At 42.9% G+C, this 19,307-nt stretch overlaps 1 pseudogene; it reads right to left on the reverse strand.

The window, feature by feature from the left end:
* Positions 1 to 4,928: 4,928 nt before the first annotated feature.
* On the reverse strand, positions 4,929 to 14,872 carry LOC112060713 (olfactory receptor 6F1-like; annotated as a pseudogene).
* Positions 14,873 to 19,307: the final 4,435 nt, after the last annotated feature.

The following is a 19,307-nucleotide window of genomic DNA, read 5'->3' on the forward strand; positions in this document are numbered from 1 at the left end:
GATCATACAGGCAGACTTTGCCAGTCCTTTATCAAATTTGCTTCTGCTTAAAGGGAACCTGCTCCCAGGATCCTCTGCAGCCATTCAGCCCTGTTTAAGTCATGTCAGATTATTCTCACACCATTCATTCAGTATGGACACACCAGTTTGGCCCCATACCAACAGGTTTGTGGCCAGATTCTGATCTCAGTTATCCCAGCATAACCACAAAGGAGACAATGGAATTAAGTCTAGATTCTGATCTCAGTGACCTCAATGAAAATCCAGAGTCATCTCTCCTAAATCAATGGATTTAGACCAGATTCTGAAATCTTCTCCAAGACTATTTGATTTCACTTGCTATAACTTGAGTAAATAGAATGCAACCCCACTGTTTTTAATGTGATATAGCTTACAAAAAAAAAAAAAAAACTATTTAAGAACTGTGTCCCAGATCAATGGACGTTAGGCACCTAAATAAGAATGTGGGCCTGCATCTCTGATTCACCTTTAGGTTTTCAGTTTTTGTGATTCCGTGTATGAATCCACCACCACCCAACCCCCAGACTCATGCTGGCATTATTTAAGATATTTTATGTTCTCCTTTCCCTCCTGTTATTTTGGTGGAAAATTCTCCCAAAATATCAGTGGATCTAACAAAAAGCAGAATCTCTTGACCTGATCATCCACTCAGTTACACTGTTTTTATGCAGGTATAACTCCATTTATTTCAGGGATGTTACTTAGGATTTTCACTGCTATAGGATCAGAATCTTGCCACTTTTGCACACAGAATGTGCCTGATTTTCAGAGGAGCTGAGAGAATCACAACCATGGTCAAACCATGTGGACCAGATCCTCAACTTGTAGAATTCAGCATATCTGAACCGATTTCAAGTGAACAATGCTAGCTTACACCCGCTGGGGATCTAGCCCAGTTTGACCTGGGAAATCAGGGACTGTAGGTGGCCATTCCTCATTTGCTTGCCCTGGGCTGCAATCTAGTGGACACTGCATTTTATTCTTAAAGATGCTTTACATTTACTTTCTTAAAATAAGTTCCAAAAAAACCCTTTCCTTTTTCAGAAGATTTTTTCCCTTCTGTCAAGTGAGTTAGAAGGTATTTCTCTGTCTTAAAACACAGGAAAATAAAATAAAGCACAAAAAGTATTTGTCATTCCCTCCTCATGTACCAGTCACCCTCTGCAGGAGCAACAGCAGCTAGACCGCAAGATGTCGACTCACACTTTGATCTTGTAGGCCAGATTTCCAAAGATGTTTAGTCACATAAAGATACCGACAAGTGCCTAGTCGGATTTTCCAAAGCACCTAAATCAGTGAGGTGCCTAATTCCCATTGGATGTTAAGTGGCTAACCTGCATAGCCACTTGTGAAAAATCTCATTAAAGCCCAGTTTCTCAAAGGTATTTAGATGCCTAACTCCCATTGATTTCAGTGGGAGCTAGGGATCTAAGTGTCTATGTGTATCTTTGACATCTAAATGTCTTTGGAAACCTAGTCCTCCATCCACTGACCTCAGGAGCATATCTTCATCTTCATTTACTCCTTCAATGGAGCAGGAGTAGCCAGTTACATAGGGGTTGTTACCAGTGCACTCAATTTGTGGATTTAGGCTTGGATGTGAGGAGTCTCACCCATGTGTGCACACACTTTTGGTCCACTGCCTGACCCTTTGGTAACTAATAGTATCAGTTCACCATCTTGGTGTGGGATGGGATTTGGGAAGGACCCCATTATCTTTGAACCTGCCATGTACATAACCAGTGACCCCTGTGAAGGGTCATCCTTTAGATGGGAAAATGTTTATTCAGCTTGTCAAAAGGAATTTTCAAAGGGACTAACTGGATGCTGAATTTCAATGGAATTTGGTGCCCCTTTGAAAATCCCAGCAGCTGTTTCCCAGTGGCAAACCCAACTCTTCCTGGGGGCTGCAGTAATGCATTCATGGACCAGGACCCCAATTTTGCTACATGCTGTACAAATACAGACCAAAACAGTAGTCCCTACCCCAAACAGCTTACAATCTCAGTAAGGCAACATGATAGCTACAGTTTAAAAAGTATATAAGAAAAGGCAGAAAATCTTTGGAGTGATTAGGCCAGACTGTAATTGTTTTATTAAGATGAGTAACATCATTGACTTACATTTGATGTATATGCATTGGCTTGGTGGAATTTGATGGATAATATCAATGTTTTCTCTTAAGCATTTCTTTTTCTTTGGATTGATTTAAATTTTCACAATTTGGGGAAATTATGGGCAAGCAAACAATTATTTAATGACAATAGACATTGAGATTCAATATGTTAAGCTTCATAAACCATTAAAGCAAAAATTTTCAACCTCTCATATCAAAATATGCACATTAAATATTCTTAAATCAACAAATTGCACCAGTTTTTACTATTCATTCAGTAGTCCATTTGTAACAAACCTAATCTGAAAGTCTAAACCACTATATTTTGACTCTAATAAGTGGTCCAGCCACATTTTTCTTACTTTGAATATCTATAATTTCTAAGGTTATCGATAGAAATATGTTTTCATCAATTTGTGTGTGTGTATACTGAGCTAGATATTTACCAATATTTATGGATAAAAATCTAATCCTTCCCAACCTATGTACATAGTATTGAAAATGTGAGGTTTACCAACAGCTAGCTTCAATATGTTTTATTGTTGTTTAGGTTGCAATTTTGAAAGGCACTTAAGAGAACTGGGCTCACAAATCTCATCAGAATGAGACTTTCAGGCCTAACTCCCATAGGGTATGTCTTCACTACCGGCCGGATCAATGGGGATCGATCTAGTTTAGACGCGATAAATCAATCCCCGAGTGCTCTCCCGTCAACTCCTGTACTCCAGCTCGGCAAGAGGCACAGGCAGAGTCGACAGGGGAGCAGCAGCAGTCAACATAGGGAAGACACCGCGGTAAGTAGATCTAAGTACGTCGACTTCGGCTATGTTATTCACGTAGCTGAAGTTGCGTAACTTAGATCGATCCTCCCCCCAGTGTAGACCAGGCCTTAGGCTCATTTGAAAGTGCCAATCTGATTTTAGCACCTAAATACCTTTGAGGAGTTGGGCCATAGATCCTTGTCAAAAGGATGTAAGCGAGAGAGAGAGGTCAGATCATATAAAAGTTTGTTAAACTACATCATGTAAAAGTTTTTTAAACCATATGGGAGGAGGGATCACTCAGTGGTTTGAGCATTGGCCTGCTAAACCCAGGGTTGTGAGTTCAATGCTTGAGGGGGCCATTTAGGGAACTAGGGTAAAAATCTGTCTGGGGATTGGTCCTGCTTTGAGCAGGGGGTTGGACTAGATGACCTCCTGAGGTCCCTTCCAACCCTGATATTCTATGATCAGGATTACATCAATGTGACAAAGCATTATCACAGCTTTGCAGTCATGTCCAAGTCTTCTCCAAGTTTTCAGATAATCTGATTGTCATTTTCTGGAATATAAGCAAAGTGATGCCAATGCATGTGGAGATTAGCCAAAGGGGCCAGAGTGCTAAATGTCAGAAGCAACTATCAAGATAAAATGGAGAAATATCTCCTATCAGATTTCTTTACACATAAACAATGAGGACATGATCCTCATTGTAAATACAGTCTGTGGTGAGGCAGTGTGGCCTCCTTTCAAGCCAGATGGGGAGAAACCACCCTCCATGCCTAAGTGGGCAGAGCTAGGTCTTCCTCACCCCTCCAACCAGAAGTACGCAACCAGGACAGGAAATGTAAAGGGCAGAGCCTCCTGTTCAGTTGGTGCTGGGACAACAAGGTAGGCAGATGGATCCTGCCCACTCTTGGCTGCTGAACCTGTTGCTGTGCCCAGTGATGCCCTGCCTTCCAGGGAACTTGCTTCTGCCATGGACCCACTGGGACTGCCATGGGCCACCTACCCAGAAGAAACGGAGGACACCCCACTGACCCAGGTACACCCCAAGGTGAGGGGAGGAAGTGGCCCAGGGAGAGTCAACCTTAGTCTGGCTACAGCTCTGCCTGAGGCATGGTCAGCGTGTTGCAGTTGGGATCCCCGCTGACCCAGTGATGGACCGCTTTGCCACTCTTAGGGGCCTGGGTCGGGGTCTGGTGGAGTAGGGTGAGCCCAGACCCCACCTGCCACTCCACTGCTCAGGTGGCAGCCTCCACTCGCCGGGCCCAGTGGCCTGTGTTCATCGGCCATCCACTGGAGCTAGGACACCCCAAACCTGGAGTTTACTCAGACTCTGCAATAAGGATCCTGAACTAATTGACTACTGGGTTTGCTCTGTCTCTGTATCAAGAGGCCAGAGCCAATTGACCACAGTGTTTGTACAGTCCCTGCTTAAAGGGCCCAAGGGCTATAGACTCTTGACTGTTCAGCCCCCACCTCAGAGAAAGGACATATGGGACCCTGTGGGAATCTGTTTTTGCCTACGGGCAGAACCTAATTGCCTATCAGATAATTCAATCCTGTTAGGCCAATCAGGATACTAACACCTAAATTCTAATTTCCTCCAAATACTAGACCAAGCTCCCGATGGCATAGTGAGGCGGTGTGGCCTCCCTCCAACCTAGAGGGGAGGGGGATGACCACCACCCAACTACACGTCCCCTTTCTGTCATTCCAGAAGTGTAAAGGGGTATTCAAGAGCTTGAAAAATTAGTGTTATACCCACTTTAAGGCCCATTTACACACTGCCAAAAGGGTCCAGAGTTGCCTTATTGTGAATGAGAAGAAGGCCCATGTAATATAGTTTCCAAACAATGGGCCAAATTCTGTATTATTATTATTATTATTATTATTATTATTTTTATTATTATTATTATTATTATGATAACCAGATAAATGTATTTAATAGTGGTATATTTTGATGTTTCACTTGATTTTCCCTTGCTGCCTTCCTAAATTAATGATATCCAGGCCATTGAACAGTCATGTCATGTCCTACTGAAAGCCTTTATCAAGACTTCCTTGACATCTTTGTTTCTTAGAGTGTAAACGAAAGGGTTAAGCAATGGTGTCACATTAGTACTGAAGACGGAGACAATTTTGTTAATTTCCAGCGAGGTCTGTTTAGAAGGCTTGACATACAGAAAGATGGCGCAGCTGTACAACATAACCACAATGTTGAGATGGGCTGAGCAAGTGGAAAAGGCCTTTTCCTGGCCTTGGGCAGATGGGATTCTCATGATGGTGGAGATGATGTGAAGGACATAAATCCACACCGTGTAGAGGTCAAAGCATAGGGGTTTATTACACACAGCGCTGGCAGAGTGTCACCTGGCTTATTAAGCTCAGAGACACTGTCAATCAATTGATTACAATGAAATATATAGATTTTCCATGTGCGGAGGAAAGTGACGGGGTAGGAAGTTCCACACCCCAGGATAGGTTTTGCAGCAAGACAAGATAGCACAATAGCCAATGGTTAAAAGATTACACAATGTCTCCGCCCATGGTCTCAAGATAGCAAGTTAACATTTGATTAATACTTTGATAAAATGTTATTAGTATAAAATATATATGTTGAATTCTGATTTGGGGTCCATAGGAACGGAGCAACTCCTTTGATTGTCCACCAGATACATTCCTAGGGGTTAAAGCAAAGAAACAGTGAAAGCATATGGAAATAGAGATTGTCTCCTTTATGTCTTAAGGCAGGGCATTGGTCCCTTGGAAGGGAGGTGGAAGGATGCCATATCATTATAGTGACATGTGCCAATTTTTCATAAACTCAAGGTTGGATCTGTGGGAAGACTGTTTTCCCTTCAGGAGAAACACAATAGGAACAGGGATTCTTTGTTCAATTTGAAACATTGGATGAAACATAATTATTCAGTTATTGCTTCTACATCTGGCATTTCTACTGACCAAGCAGATCTTAGCAAAGGCAATGTCATCTTGTTTACCCCAGCTTTCTCTTAGCTGATCATTATTAGCTAGGCCTCTGGTCTCCAGACCAAACTCTGGACTTTGGGTCTGAGAAAGAGCTGGCACAATCCATATACCAGGTTGTTATATAACATGCACATGGATTTTAACCCTTCAGTCCCTCCTCTTGACCCTAGGGTTCCCTAACCCGCCAGGTCAAATATACCAATTTTAATGTACCCAGCCTACTGTGGAGTCGCCGATAAAGCACCAGTACCATCAGGAATGTTAGGATAGACAATCCCCACATAACTTGACAAAATAGCACCCAGATCCATCCCCAGAGGACCTTGTCACCTGAGATGGCATCGCCCATAATCATTGCTTTAACCTCCACTGCCTGGTTCCTTGCCTTTGAGTACTTCACATCGGCCTGGTCCACGGTTTCCCCTATCTGAGTGTACCTCAGACGGCCTTCCCCAATATGCCTCTGGGCCTCGGCTACCAACTCCTCGATCTTCGCCTGCAGGGCCTGTAGACCCTCCTCTAGATACTTACTGCCGTAGTGCCATTCCGGATCCCATGTTAGGTTACCCATCATTGGCGGAGTACGGTGGAGCCACGTCCCATCAACAGTCAGGGTTGACCTTCGGTGGACCGTCATGCACACGGATGGATGTCTCGAGGGGCAGGGCTTTTCATTTAGCTCGATGGAGTGGTTCTGGGCAGTCACACACCAGTAGGTACTGTTCATCTGGACCAGCTCCGTGTGCGCTAGTTTCTCAGGAATGGCCACTTCGAACCAAGGCAGATTCGTTAGAACATTATATGGGCATGTACACAGAATTTCCTAATCAGAGTTGGTGCAACCTTCACTCGGATACAATGCTCTTCCAGGGACCTTAGCGTATGCAACATCTTCTATTTTAATAACATGACCCCTTCTCCATACTGGCAGGGAGGTCACCATCCTAGCTTGCTGCAAATGAGGGATGCCTAAAGGTACCAGAAGGCTAAAGAGTATACTGTTACCTGTCCAAACTGTCTTTTGGACTCTCATTGATTCTCTGTTTCCCCATGCCCACGGAGGGGTACTGGGGAGATAGGGTCCCACCACTTCCATAAGGGCTGGATGGACCCGGCCATCAAGGAGATCGGTTACAATTCCTTGTGTGGTGATAGCCAAAGTTTGTCCTGCTCTCCAACAACTTTCCTCCAGTGCCTTTATTTTAGTCCCATTTATTAGCAGGCTGGTGACTTCTTTACCCAGGTATTTTGTTATATCTAATGAGGTGGATACAGAGTTTGACAGATCCTTTAAGCTATCTAGGATCAATCGACTGGCCTTAGTAGTATCCAGTCCTCCCCGGGCATTAGAAATTACAGCGTCAGCCAACCTTGATTCCAGCCGGTCCCTCCTCTCAGCTTGGCGTGCTATGGTATAGGAGGTGCCAACAGAATTACCTGCACCAAACCATCCTACAAGGATATCTAGTAATCCCCTCTTCTGTCTAGTTAAGCGCTCACCAATTTGGTTTGTTAGGCTAGTAATGTTTCTACTCATTCGAGGCCTGACCTTTACACATTGTCTATTCACTTCCTCTAAAGGAATACGCACCTCGACCCTGTAAGTGTGGAATACCACTGAGGTGAGGACCGGTAGGGCTGGTCCTATCATTATCAATCCTGGTTTTGGAACAGGGATTTGTTCAGGGCATGACACACAATCAGGTGGTTCCACTCTGTCTCTGATAACCCAGTTAATTGTTACCAGTCGTGGACATTCTAATTTGGGCCATCATTTAACAAATGTATGCCATGCCTTTGGGGTTACCTCCGTCCGTGCTTTAAGTGGTAAGCCCCATCCTGATTCAGCAGGCCCAACCTCCACTGGTACCATGTCAGTATAATTGTCACATAGTCTGGTTTCTTTCCCACAAAATCCCACACAAATTCCAGTATCGAGGTCTGTGTGTTTCCTCCCAAGCCATCATGGCAATATGCCATGTAATTGTGTTCAAATGAGGGATAGCCCAAGACTTTGTAGTCCCCTTCACACATGGCACACAACTTGCGTCCTTCCTCATGCACCACAGGGACAGCAGGAGCCACAGCAGAAGCCTCCCCATAGTCGCTCTGGTTGTCCTGGTCACCCTTCAGTCCTTCCTATTTTACCTCTTGTTGTTCACCTGTGGAGACACTTGTGGAAATATTGTTAGTATTGACAGATACTGGTTTAAACAATTGTAACTGATTTTGGTGATGCCAAAATGTTCCCAATTTTCCCCCAATCTTTGCACATGTATTAGTAGTCAGAAGAACCCTCTTAGGGCCTTGCCATCTTGGCTTTAAAATTCCTTTAAACTCTGGGTAAATGCGACACATTACCAAATCCCCAACTTTAAATGCAGGTTTGTCCAGACTGCTATTATCATCCAGCTGGGTTTGATTTTCCTTCACTTGGTTGTATAAATCCTTCAACTCTCTGTCCAATGCCTTGATGTAGTTTTGCAGCCTGTCTGCAAAAAGCCCCGACCCCCCCCCCCCCCGCAGGGAGGATCACAGTGCTAGGCATTCTCATTGCTCTTCCTGTCATTAGCTCAAAGGGTGTTAGTTGAGTCAGCCTATTTGGGCTGCCCCTAATTCGATACAATACAGCAGGAAGCATACGAAGCCCACCCTTCTCCTGTATCCAGTACTGCTTTTGTTAAGGCTGTTTTCATTGTTCTGTTCATTCTTTCCGACATTCCCAAGCTTTCAGGGTGGTATGGTATATGGAGTCTTTGCTTTATTCCTAGTGCCTTGCATGCCTCCTTCATTACTCGCCCTGTAAAGTGAGTTCCTTGGTCAGAGTCTATTGACAGTGGCAAACCCCATCTGGGTATTATTTCTTCTGCTAGGATTCGAGCTACTGTTGTAGCAGTGCAATTCTTGGTTGGGAATGACCATCAGGTAAAAGTGTCAATAATTACCAAAATGTAAGTGTACCCTCTGCTTTATGGCAAGGGTCCAGTAAAATCAATTTGCAAATTTTGCCATGGTCCCTCTGGTCGTGGTTGGTGATTCAGAGGCACCTTTTTCTTCTACCCACATTCACTTGTGCACATGTCACACATCTTTTGAGAAATTGTAAAGCATCTTTTTTCATGGCTGGCCACCACCAATATTCCAAGGTGGCCCTCATTTGTCTCCACCACAGATGAGCTGGAGAGTGGATGGCATGGAGCAGTAGAGCCCGTATGCACTCCGGGGCTACCAGCTCCTTCCCCCCTGGCCCATACCAGAGGTGATTTTTACATACACAGCCTTGTTTTTTTAATTTACTTTTTTCTTCTGGGCTTATGGTTGCATATAGCTTTCTTAAATTCACTTCCTCTTCTGGCACTCTAGCTGCACAAATCTTAATAGGACTTGCTTGTGCAATTTTTTTGGCACGTGTATGTGCCCAATAATTTCTTTTTTGTTCTGTGGGCTTTTATCTTTTCTACTGCTAGTTCTGATGGTAGTTTGGCAGCTTTTGTTAGTCTTTGAACTGCTTCCATATTATTAATCGGCTTGCCAGTTGTTGTTATAAAACCTCTGCGTGACCACACGTCCATGTAGTCATGCACTACCCCAAATGCATATCTGCTGTCTGTATATACAGTGAGCTTCTTGCCTTCCTCCACTCTCAAAGTTCTGTGAGGGTTGTTAGCTCCGCTTCTTGTGCTGACTTTGATCCTTCCATCTGACCTGACGCTATCACTGTCCCATCACTGAGTACCACTGCCCATCCGGTGTGTGGCACTCCATTTTCATACTTTCTTGATCCATCTACATACAAAACTATATCTGGATTCTCTAATGGCTCTTCTTTAATTCTTCCCAACATTTCCTCTTCTCCATCTATAAGACATCCGTGTACCTCTCCCTCTATTTTCAGACATTCGGCTACATTTATTCCCTTGTCTCTTACTATGGAGAAGTTAGGGTTTTGCAAGCACAATGTTGATTCCCACTGACTCCTGCGGGCATCTGTTACAGATCTTAGTCGCCCGGTGTTGAGGAGATCGATAAGTGTATGGGGTGTATGAAGCACTAATTTCCCTGTGAGAGTGTATGATTCACAAGCTTTCACAGCCCACATAGCACAATCTAGAGCTGCTACGCACTCTGGTAATCCCTGGGATACAGGGGGTCTTATGGTAGATAGGGATGCTACCGGATGCTGTCTGTCTCTGTGAAGCTGGGTTAGTACAGCAGAATACTGGGTCCCGCTATGGCTACAGTAAAGGTGGAACGGCTTTCCCATATCCGGTAAGCCCAGGCTGGGCTAAAGCCTATTTTATTTTTATAAATGCCGCCTCTTGCTCTGTGCCCCATATTACTAACTCATTTGCAGGCTTTCCCCCTCTAGTGAGGTTTTGAATTGGTTCCACCATCTCTGAGTAATCCGGTATATAGGTTCTACAGAAATTAAGGAGTCCCAGGACCTTTCGGACTTCCTTAACTGTCCGTGGTTTCTTTAACCCTCGAATTGCTTGCTTTCTGTCTATTGTGAGTGCCTTTTCTCCCTGTGATATGTTATGCCCTAGGTATAAAACTTGCTGCTGTTGCAATTGGGCTTTCTTCAGGTTTAATTTAAATCCTGCCTCGCGAAGATACATGAACAGTCTGTTTAGGGTTTTTAAATGGTCCTTTTCATTTGAACTGGCAATTAGCAAACCATTTATATACTGCAGTATCACAGTGTCCCCTTCCAAAGGCACTTGTGCTATTACTTCTGCCATTGTCCTGTGGAATATGGAGGGAGAATTATGGAACCCCTGAGGTACTCGGGTCCAAGTGTACTGCTGGTCTCCTACTGTAAATGCAAATTTCTCCTGACTCTCTTTTACAAGGGGAATACTCCAAAATCCATTAGCTACATCCAGGAGTGAAAATACTGAATGTTCCGGTGTTAGCAAATTAAGAATAGTGGCAGGGCTTGCAACAATAGGATGTGCCTTTGGAGTCACCCGGTTAAGGTGGGTGTAGTCTATAGTTAACCTCCAGGTCCCGTCTGGCTTTCTGACGGGCCAAATTGGGGAATTAGTTGTGGCGGTGGTTTTTTTAATCACCCCTCTGAATTCCAAATTAGTGACTATATCTTTACCTGCCTCTAAGGCTTCTGGTTTAATTGGGTACTGCCTGTGGGCTTTGTGAGTTGGTCCTTCTACAGATATAGGCTTCGTGTTTACTAGCCCACAATCTTGTTTATCTGTTGCCCACACTTCAGGGTGAAGGGAACACAGGGCTTTTACTGGACTTCCCCCACTCTGGTATTATTACTTTATTACTGGCAATTATGGCTATATTTTAAGATGATCTTTCCTGTTTGGACCCTTTGGTCCATTCAATGCAGCTAGCTCTGGGGTTGATTACTTCCCTGAGCTCCTTTTACAACTACTGCATATTTTGATTTTATTTTTATTTTTACAGTCACGTGCCAGATGTCCAGGCTTATTGCATGTGAAGCAGATAGTGGTTCTGACTGCATGAACCGCTACAATTTCTTCGGAGGGTGTGGTTGCTGCTACCTTCCTCTTTTTTCTGTTTTCTACTTCTGTGGCCCATTTCATTACTGCTGAGTATGTCTCCCCCACTGAGATGCCTAATGCCAGGACTGCTTGGTGATCTGCAGACAGCCCTTCCTTTAGGATTTGAAGGAATACATCATGGTCTTGGGATGTTATATTCTCCAGACCTGAATAAGCTCGGAATGCATTCCATTTCTTTTCAGCATAGGACATGGCAGACTCTCCCTTCTGCTGAACCACAGACTGCAGAGCCCCCCAGTTAGTAGTCTGGGCTCCTAGACCAGAGGCCTAGCTAATAATGATCAGCTAAGAGAAAGCTGGGGTAAACAAGATGACATTGCCTTTGCTAAGATCTGCTTGGTCAGTAGAAATGCCAGATGTAGAAGCATTTCTAAATTCTGTTACAGTGCCTGCGTCAGGGTTTGGGATTCCTGCTGGTTCTTCAGCCTGATTCCCTCCCGCTGGGTTGGGGTTACGATCTTCAGTCCAGTGCCCTGTCTTCCATTTATTATCTAGGTTCTCCCACACATCCCTGAGGCACTTGAACTTGACCAGGATGTGAACGTCCTTCCTATGGAGGCCATGTATTTCAGTCAGGCCATCCAGCTTGTCCCAGAACTCAGTATTCTTGTTATTACGCTTGAGTTTGGGTAAATCAGACAGTAATGCCTGTTTTTCCTGGGGGGTGAAGGGACGGTAAATTTCAGTTGTTTCTGTTCTAAGTCCCCTTAGTGGCTCACCCTCCGCGTTAACATTTCTGAACCTCCTTAACTGTGTTTTGATTGGAGCCATATGCTGTACTTGCTCCCCTGGGGCAATTAATGCTTGTGGTGCTCCTTTATTATCTCTGTGGGTGCTTAAATTTGGCCTGTCATTCGAAGAAATGTATGGAGGGGGTTCTGATTCCTCCCCTCTGCTTTGTGCTGCTAAGTTTTCCCACAGATAGTTAATCGGCGGAGCGGTGGGCTGGCATATGCCAGGAGTTTGCTCTCCCCCTCCCAATCTGGAGGTGTGTCCCAGACATGATGATTCTTTTTCTCTGGGATCTTTTCCAATTTCCAGACAGTTACATATTTTAGAACATAGGCTGTTATCTCTCAGAGCCTGGTTTTGAGATCTTAACGTTGCAATTTCTTTCTCCTTTATGTTAAGAATATCCAATAAAACTATTACTGCTTTGTCTGTTTTGTCACTTCTCTGATGATTCCACCAAGTAACTAGATCTGCCTCTGGTTCAGCTGCAGAGTAGTTTGCTTTTTTAGCTGTTGCCTGCCGAGTTTTGACATGTTTATATTCCAAGTACTCTCGAGGACTGATTATTGCCTCTCCTTTTGACGCCATGGGTTTTTCGTCACCCCGGCTGCTGACCTTGAAGGGAACTTGTGTCTTCCCCCCCTAAATGCTTGTCAGCCTTTATGAGGAGTTACTTTTCCCCCTTTTTATGCTATGGTTCCAACTCCCCACAGCCTTGAATTTCATGAGGACGTCTCCCCACCCTTAATACCACGCGTGTCTTCAATTACACACACATGCTGGACTTATTGGTTGGAGACTTTGTGCTATTCGAAAGCATGTACCTCACATGCCTTTGGGAGGGCACTCCCCTAGGACTTGCAATGTTACGTGCAATGAGGAAATGGACCACCAGTTTGCACTGCCTACCGCTTGTGTACCCAGCCAATCCTGGGCTTAACTCATGGCCAATCGCTTGCTGGTGGGTTGTTCAAGTCCTCCGTAACACACCCCTTAGTTGTTTATACAGTACATGACCCTCTTGCACAAGTCTTCCCTCCCAAGTGGTACCCTTATTTAACCCCACTGCTTTGACCACATGTGTCTAGGGTCCTTCACACAAATTAAAAAGGAAACAAGATGTGTCTGAAAGGGGATGAGAGATTTCTATCCCTGGCCTAATGAGGTGGTAAAGTAAACATACTCACCTCTTTTGGATTTCAGTCTCAGATCCTCAGCCAGTTCATAAACTTGTATCCAGACGAGCCCCCAAACTGAAGGACATAAATCCACACCGTGTAGAGGTCAAAGCATAGGGGTTTATTACACACAGCGCTGGCGGAGTGTCACCTGGCTTATTAAGCTCAGAGACACTGTCAATCAATTGATTACAATGAAATATATAGATTTTCCATGGGCGGGGGAAAGTGACGGGGTAGGCAGTTCCACACCCCAGGATAGGTTTTGCAGCAAGACAAGATAGCACAATAGCCAATGGTTAAAAGGTTACACAATGTCTCCGCCCATGGTCTCAAGTTAGCAAGTTAACATTTGATTAATACTTTGATAAAATGTTATTAGTATAAAATATATATGTTGAATTCTGATTTGGGGTCCATAGGAACAGAGCAACTCCTTTGATTGTCCACCAGATACATTCCTAAGGCAGGGCATTGGTCCCTTGGAAGGGAGGTGGAAGGATGCCATATCATTATAGTGACATGTGCCAATTTTTCATAAACTCAAGGTTGGATCTGTGGGAAGACTGTTTTCCCTTCAGGAGAAACACAATAGGAACAGGGATTCTTTGTTCAATTTGAAACAGTGGATGAAACATAATTATTCAGTTATTGCTTCAACATCTGGCATTTCTACTGACCAAGCAGATCTTAGCAAAGACAATGTCATCTTGTTTACCCCAGCTTTCTCTTAGCTGATCACTATTAGCTAGGCCTCTGGTCTCCAGACCAAACTCTGGACTTTGGGTCTGAGAAAGAGCTGGCACAATCCATATACCAGGTTGTTATATAACATGCACATGGATTTTAACCCTTTATGATGTAAATGTAGGAGCCAAGGGTGACCGCACAGGACCCCAGAACAACAATAAAGGAAAGAGCAATATACACCATTTCAACAAGGTCTGTGTCTGTGCAGGAGAGCACTATCCAAGAATCTATGTCACAGAAGAAATGGTTGATGACTGTAGGGCTACAGAAGGACAACCTGGTGATCAGAAACACCGACATAGAAATAGCCAGGAAACCATCTACCCAGGAGCCAGGGGCCAAATGAGTGGACAAGGTGCTGTTCATGATGGAGTGCTAGCACAATGGGTGGCATATGGCGAAATAGCGATCATAGGCCATGACTGCCAGGAGTAGAAATTCAGTGCAGCCTAGGGAGAAAACAAAGTACATCTGCAGGAGGCAGCTGGGGAAGGAGATAGTTTTGCTTTGTGACATGAGATTAGCAAGAATTTTGGGAATGTATGCTGTGGTGACCCAGATCTCCAGGAAGGAGATATTGCAGAGGGAGGCATAGAGAGGGGTGCGGAGGCAACGGTGGGTCCACACTAAGGATATGATGGTGGTGTTTCCTGTGAATGTTAGGAGGTACATTTACAAGAATATTATGAAAAGTGAGATCTGCAAATATTAAGAGCCAGGGAATCCAAGCAGAATAAATTCCTTCACATTGGTTTGATTTCCCTTCACCATTGGGGCCAGATGGTGTACCTGCCAAAATACATGAAACTGTTAAGGGAAGACAAAGAAATACATACGTGATATTGTTAGATCCATGTCATTGTTGATAGACAATGAACTGAGCAGTCACATATATATCAGGATGCTGAACAGAACTTGTATGGTGTAGTGCACATTTATAGAATCATAGAAGATTAGGGTTGGAAGAGACCTCAGGAGGTCATCTAGTCCAACCCCCTGCTCAATGCTCTCAATGGGAGCCTGGAGCCCTCAGCATATTGTTGACTCAGAGCATTAGACAGAGATGAGCACCCATTCTACTCCCAAACCTGGAAACAGAACCCTGATTCCCTATTCCTTTGTCTGAGCTATTAGAATACACTCCTCATCCAGAGCCTGAAACAGCACCCAAGTGTCCTACATTTCATATATTTTCAAAAAACACTACTGATTTGGGGTGCCTCTGTTTTGAGATGTTTGCTTTGAGACATCTTAAAGGGGCCTGCCTCTGAGTGTGCAACTTGAGTCCCCAACCCTAACACCGAAAAGGACAATCCACTGTTGCTGTTGATACCATCATATTTGACTTATGCCTCCTTTGACCAATGGTCACAGATTGGCAGATTCCATTCACCTCTAACTTTGGTCATAGTTTATATTAATAAATAGTTCATGAAGGATTAGTAATTGATGTTTTAATAAATGCTTAAGGCAATTTGTACTGAGTTCACTGGTCAAAATATGTTGCTTATAAACCTGATTCACAGCCATTTGTAAAACTTTCTATTGACGTGCTTATAACCATCTGGAATATATAACACTCATGTCTCTAACATACTATTATTATTGTTATTGTTATTACTACTACTACTACTACTACTATTATTTGGTCTATGCAATCCAGTCAAGCCAAGCCAGAGCATTCTTATCAATGATGTTCAAGGCATGAAGACCTCCAGGAAGTTGAGTCATTTTGCAGTCCTCAACAATATGAGTCATGGTTTATGGCTGCCTACAATGACATAGTACACTATCTCTAAAACTACTGAAATTCCGTTGCAGCACCAATTCCATGTCTGGTATGAAATCGCTTCATAAGGCTCCATTGTCTTTGTGGTAAATTAAATCCTGGTTGAAATTGAGTGGGGTCTGAGACAAGATAATTTTTTATCACTTTCTCTGTGGACCATGAAGCTCACCACGCACCCTCTTCCATATATCCCTCACCCAGAAAATTTATCCACAATGGGCGACGTGAGGGCAGATGTACATATGGTGGACTAAACAAGTATTTAATTAACAGTATATGTGGTATAACATATTTATAATCTATTAATCATTTATAGGAAGGCTGGACATAATTTTTTTAATAATTTCAGCACATAACATCAATGTTTATTTTAAAGCATTTTTTCCCTAATTTTAGCTATTTACATTTTCACAGTTGTGCCAAATTATGAGAAGGGGGACAGACAATGGGTGGGTCAGACAATAATTATTTAATGCCTGTAAATGTTGAGTTTCACATATTTAAAGCTTTATGACCCTTAAAACACAAACTGTCAACATCAATGTCAAAACACACAAAGTAAATAGCCTTGAAACAAACTCTAAGAAGTTCTCAGACAGCATTTTCCTTACTTTGCCTACCTGTAAATTTAGGTTATTATCAATGGAAATATTTTATTGGTTTGTGTGTGTAAGGTAAAATTTACGTTTATTGACATTTAGCGATAAAAATCTAATCTTTCAAAGGCGATTTATAAAGCATTTATAAATGGTACCCTAATATAAAGTTTGATCCCATTTTCTTCAGTTTAATGACCCTTCTGCAAACTTCACTGTCTTCAGGATATTTTCATGAGTGTAACTGATGTGAACTTAGTAAATAATTTTGTTGATGATACAGAAGATGGAAGGGAATCCATGTCCTCCTTTCTGAGCTGTACTGACTGCAGAACTACTTCTTTTCTTTTCAGCAATTTTTTTCTCTCTCTAAAGTGATCAGATCTAATTCAGAGTAAATAGTGGGGGAGATAGTGTTATTTTGGAAAGTGTAGAGTGTGCATTATTTTCAAAACTGAAATTATTCTGCAGGACAACAAGATGGTGAAACTGATCAGAAACTGACTATAAGCACTGGTGAAATGGTTTAATCTGTTTTTATACTGGAGTGTGGGCACACATGCAGAAACATGGGCTGGCATTCTCAAAGAAACTTGAGGGAATTAGGCACCCAAAACAACTGAATTTCAATGGAATATATGCACCAAACTCCTTTAGAATCCAATGAAAATCTAACCTAAACTCTCCTTTACCACTCCAGCTCAAACAATGAAAAGAAAATCAGGCTGAAAAATTTGTTCTGTTTAAGGAACAAGTATTAACTTGAATGCTAGTAATAATAATAAAAACAACACATTTTCATTTCAATTAACCTGGTGTAAATGCTAAGTATTCTTGGAAGGTACTCAAAGAATTTTCAAAGCATACTCACTGTGTTTGTAGCAAACCCCTAATTTCAGTCTGAGCAATGGCATCTCTTTTAGAAGAGATATCCAGTCCTCATTTAAAGACTTTAAGGGATGGAGAACTCGCCACACCCCTTACAAGTTGTTCCAAAGGTCAATTACCTGCATGGTGCAAAATGTGCTTCTTATTTCCAGACTGAATTGGATCTCATTCTGCTTTTGTTCACTAGATTAAGGACACCTCTACTATCAGAAATATTTTCCTTTGGCAGGTACGTAGCGCTAGATTGTCAAATATATTATGGTATCTAAAAATGAAGACGGGCACCTAGTGGCATTCTCAAAAGTGCTGAGGCAAGCTAGGTTCCTAACTCCCATTTGACTCAATGGCAGTGAAGTGTTTTTTTTTTTTTAAATCTACACTATGTCTATCTGCATCTTAGGGCACCTAAATCCCTTTACAAAGCCAAACTTTATAAACCATGTTCAAGCCACCTCTTTGGTAAGCTAATAGATTGAACTTCAAGGAATAAGTCTTGTTTTACACTAAGACCATAAGAACATAACAACGGCCATACTGGGTTAGACCAATGGTCCCTCTAGCCCAGTATCCTGTCTTCTGACAGTGACCAATGCCAGATGCTTCAGAAGGAGTGAAAAGAACAGGGCAATTATTGAGTGATCCATCCGCCGTAGCTGAATCCCATCTTCTGGCAGTCAGAGACTTAGGAACACCCAGAGATGAGGATGTGTCCTTGACCATCTTGGCTAATAGCCATTGATGGCTCTATCTTCTAATTGATATAAATGAAAAAAGAACTAGTGGAACCAGAGGCCCATCAGGTGCCATTCAGGAGAGCTATCATGATGTAAACCAGCGAAGGGTCTGGCCAGGGTATAACATTACAGAACACTCCTGTAACAGGAAGACGCAAGCTGCGCCATGTCAAGCATATGAAGGAGGAAGTGTGCCTTGCTGAGATGTCTGAGACACTGGGAAAAATGTTCACAAGTGTCTGAAGGCCAGATGTTTAAGGGTAGTTAGGCACCCCACTGAAATCCATAGGAGTTAGGTAAATAACCTGACTAGGTGTTCCTGTAAATCCCTCAAGACATCTAGCTGCATTTTCTGAAGCCTAAACACCTTTGTCGCTTTTGAATATTTTAACCACAAGGCCTACCAGGGTGAAACACAGAATCTTGTGTTGCAAGTTCAGCCAGAATTATGCTATAGGGATGTAGCCCTTTAAGACCAGAGATTGATGGGAGTTGCAGGCTCCAGACAGGGCACATTATGTAGTTTGGGTCACCTGACAAAGGATCATGTGACTATCACCCTGGAGACTATAGAAAGAAAGACCCTGAGTTCAATCCTTCCATGGGGACTTAGCAGAAGGTTGATAGAGTAGCTGTGAAGAGAGAACCTTTTTCCGACACAAAACATTGTAATATCAGAAAACGTGGCTTAGTTGAAATCAAAGTTTTCCACTGGAAAATGTCAATTTTGACAAAATATCTCAATTTTCTGTTGGAAAATTAAAAGTATATATTTAATTAAGTTGGACATTAAAAAAAATATTTCCAAAGGTCAAATTGAAACAAAATATTTCATTTTTAAATAAGGGTTTGATTTTTTTAAATTGACATATTGATTTAAATTAAGACCGAGAAGGGATGGGAGGGGAAACGGGTGAAGTCAGAGGGCAAGAGACTTGCCCAGGGTCCACACAGCAGGTTAGTGATGGCATTAGGAACAGGACCCAGGTGTCCTGAGTCCTGGCCTTGTGCTCTAGTCAGAAGCCCACAATTCCTGATGCTGCACAACATCTGGATGGGCAGAAAATCATAAATGGGGTTGCACTTACAGTTGCATTAATTATTTGGCTTGCTGTGTCCCCTAGAAGTATCTCTATACAACCTGTGGAAGTGATACTCCAAGCTCAGGTCGGCAGTCTTGGTCTTGCGCTACTGCACTA

This window comes from Chrysemys picta, chromosome 13, assembly GCF_011386835.1.
Source record: "Chrysemys picta bellii isolate R12L10 chromosome 13, ASM1138683v2, whole genome shotgun sequence".
Taxonomy (NCBI): domain Eukaryota; kingdom Metazoa; phylum Chordata; order Testudines; family Emydidae; genus Chrysemys; species Chrysemys picta.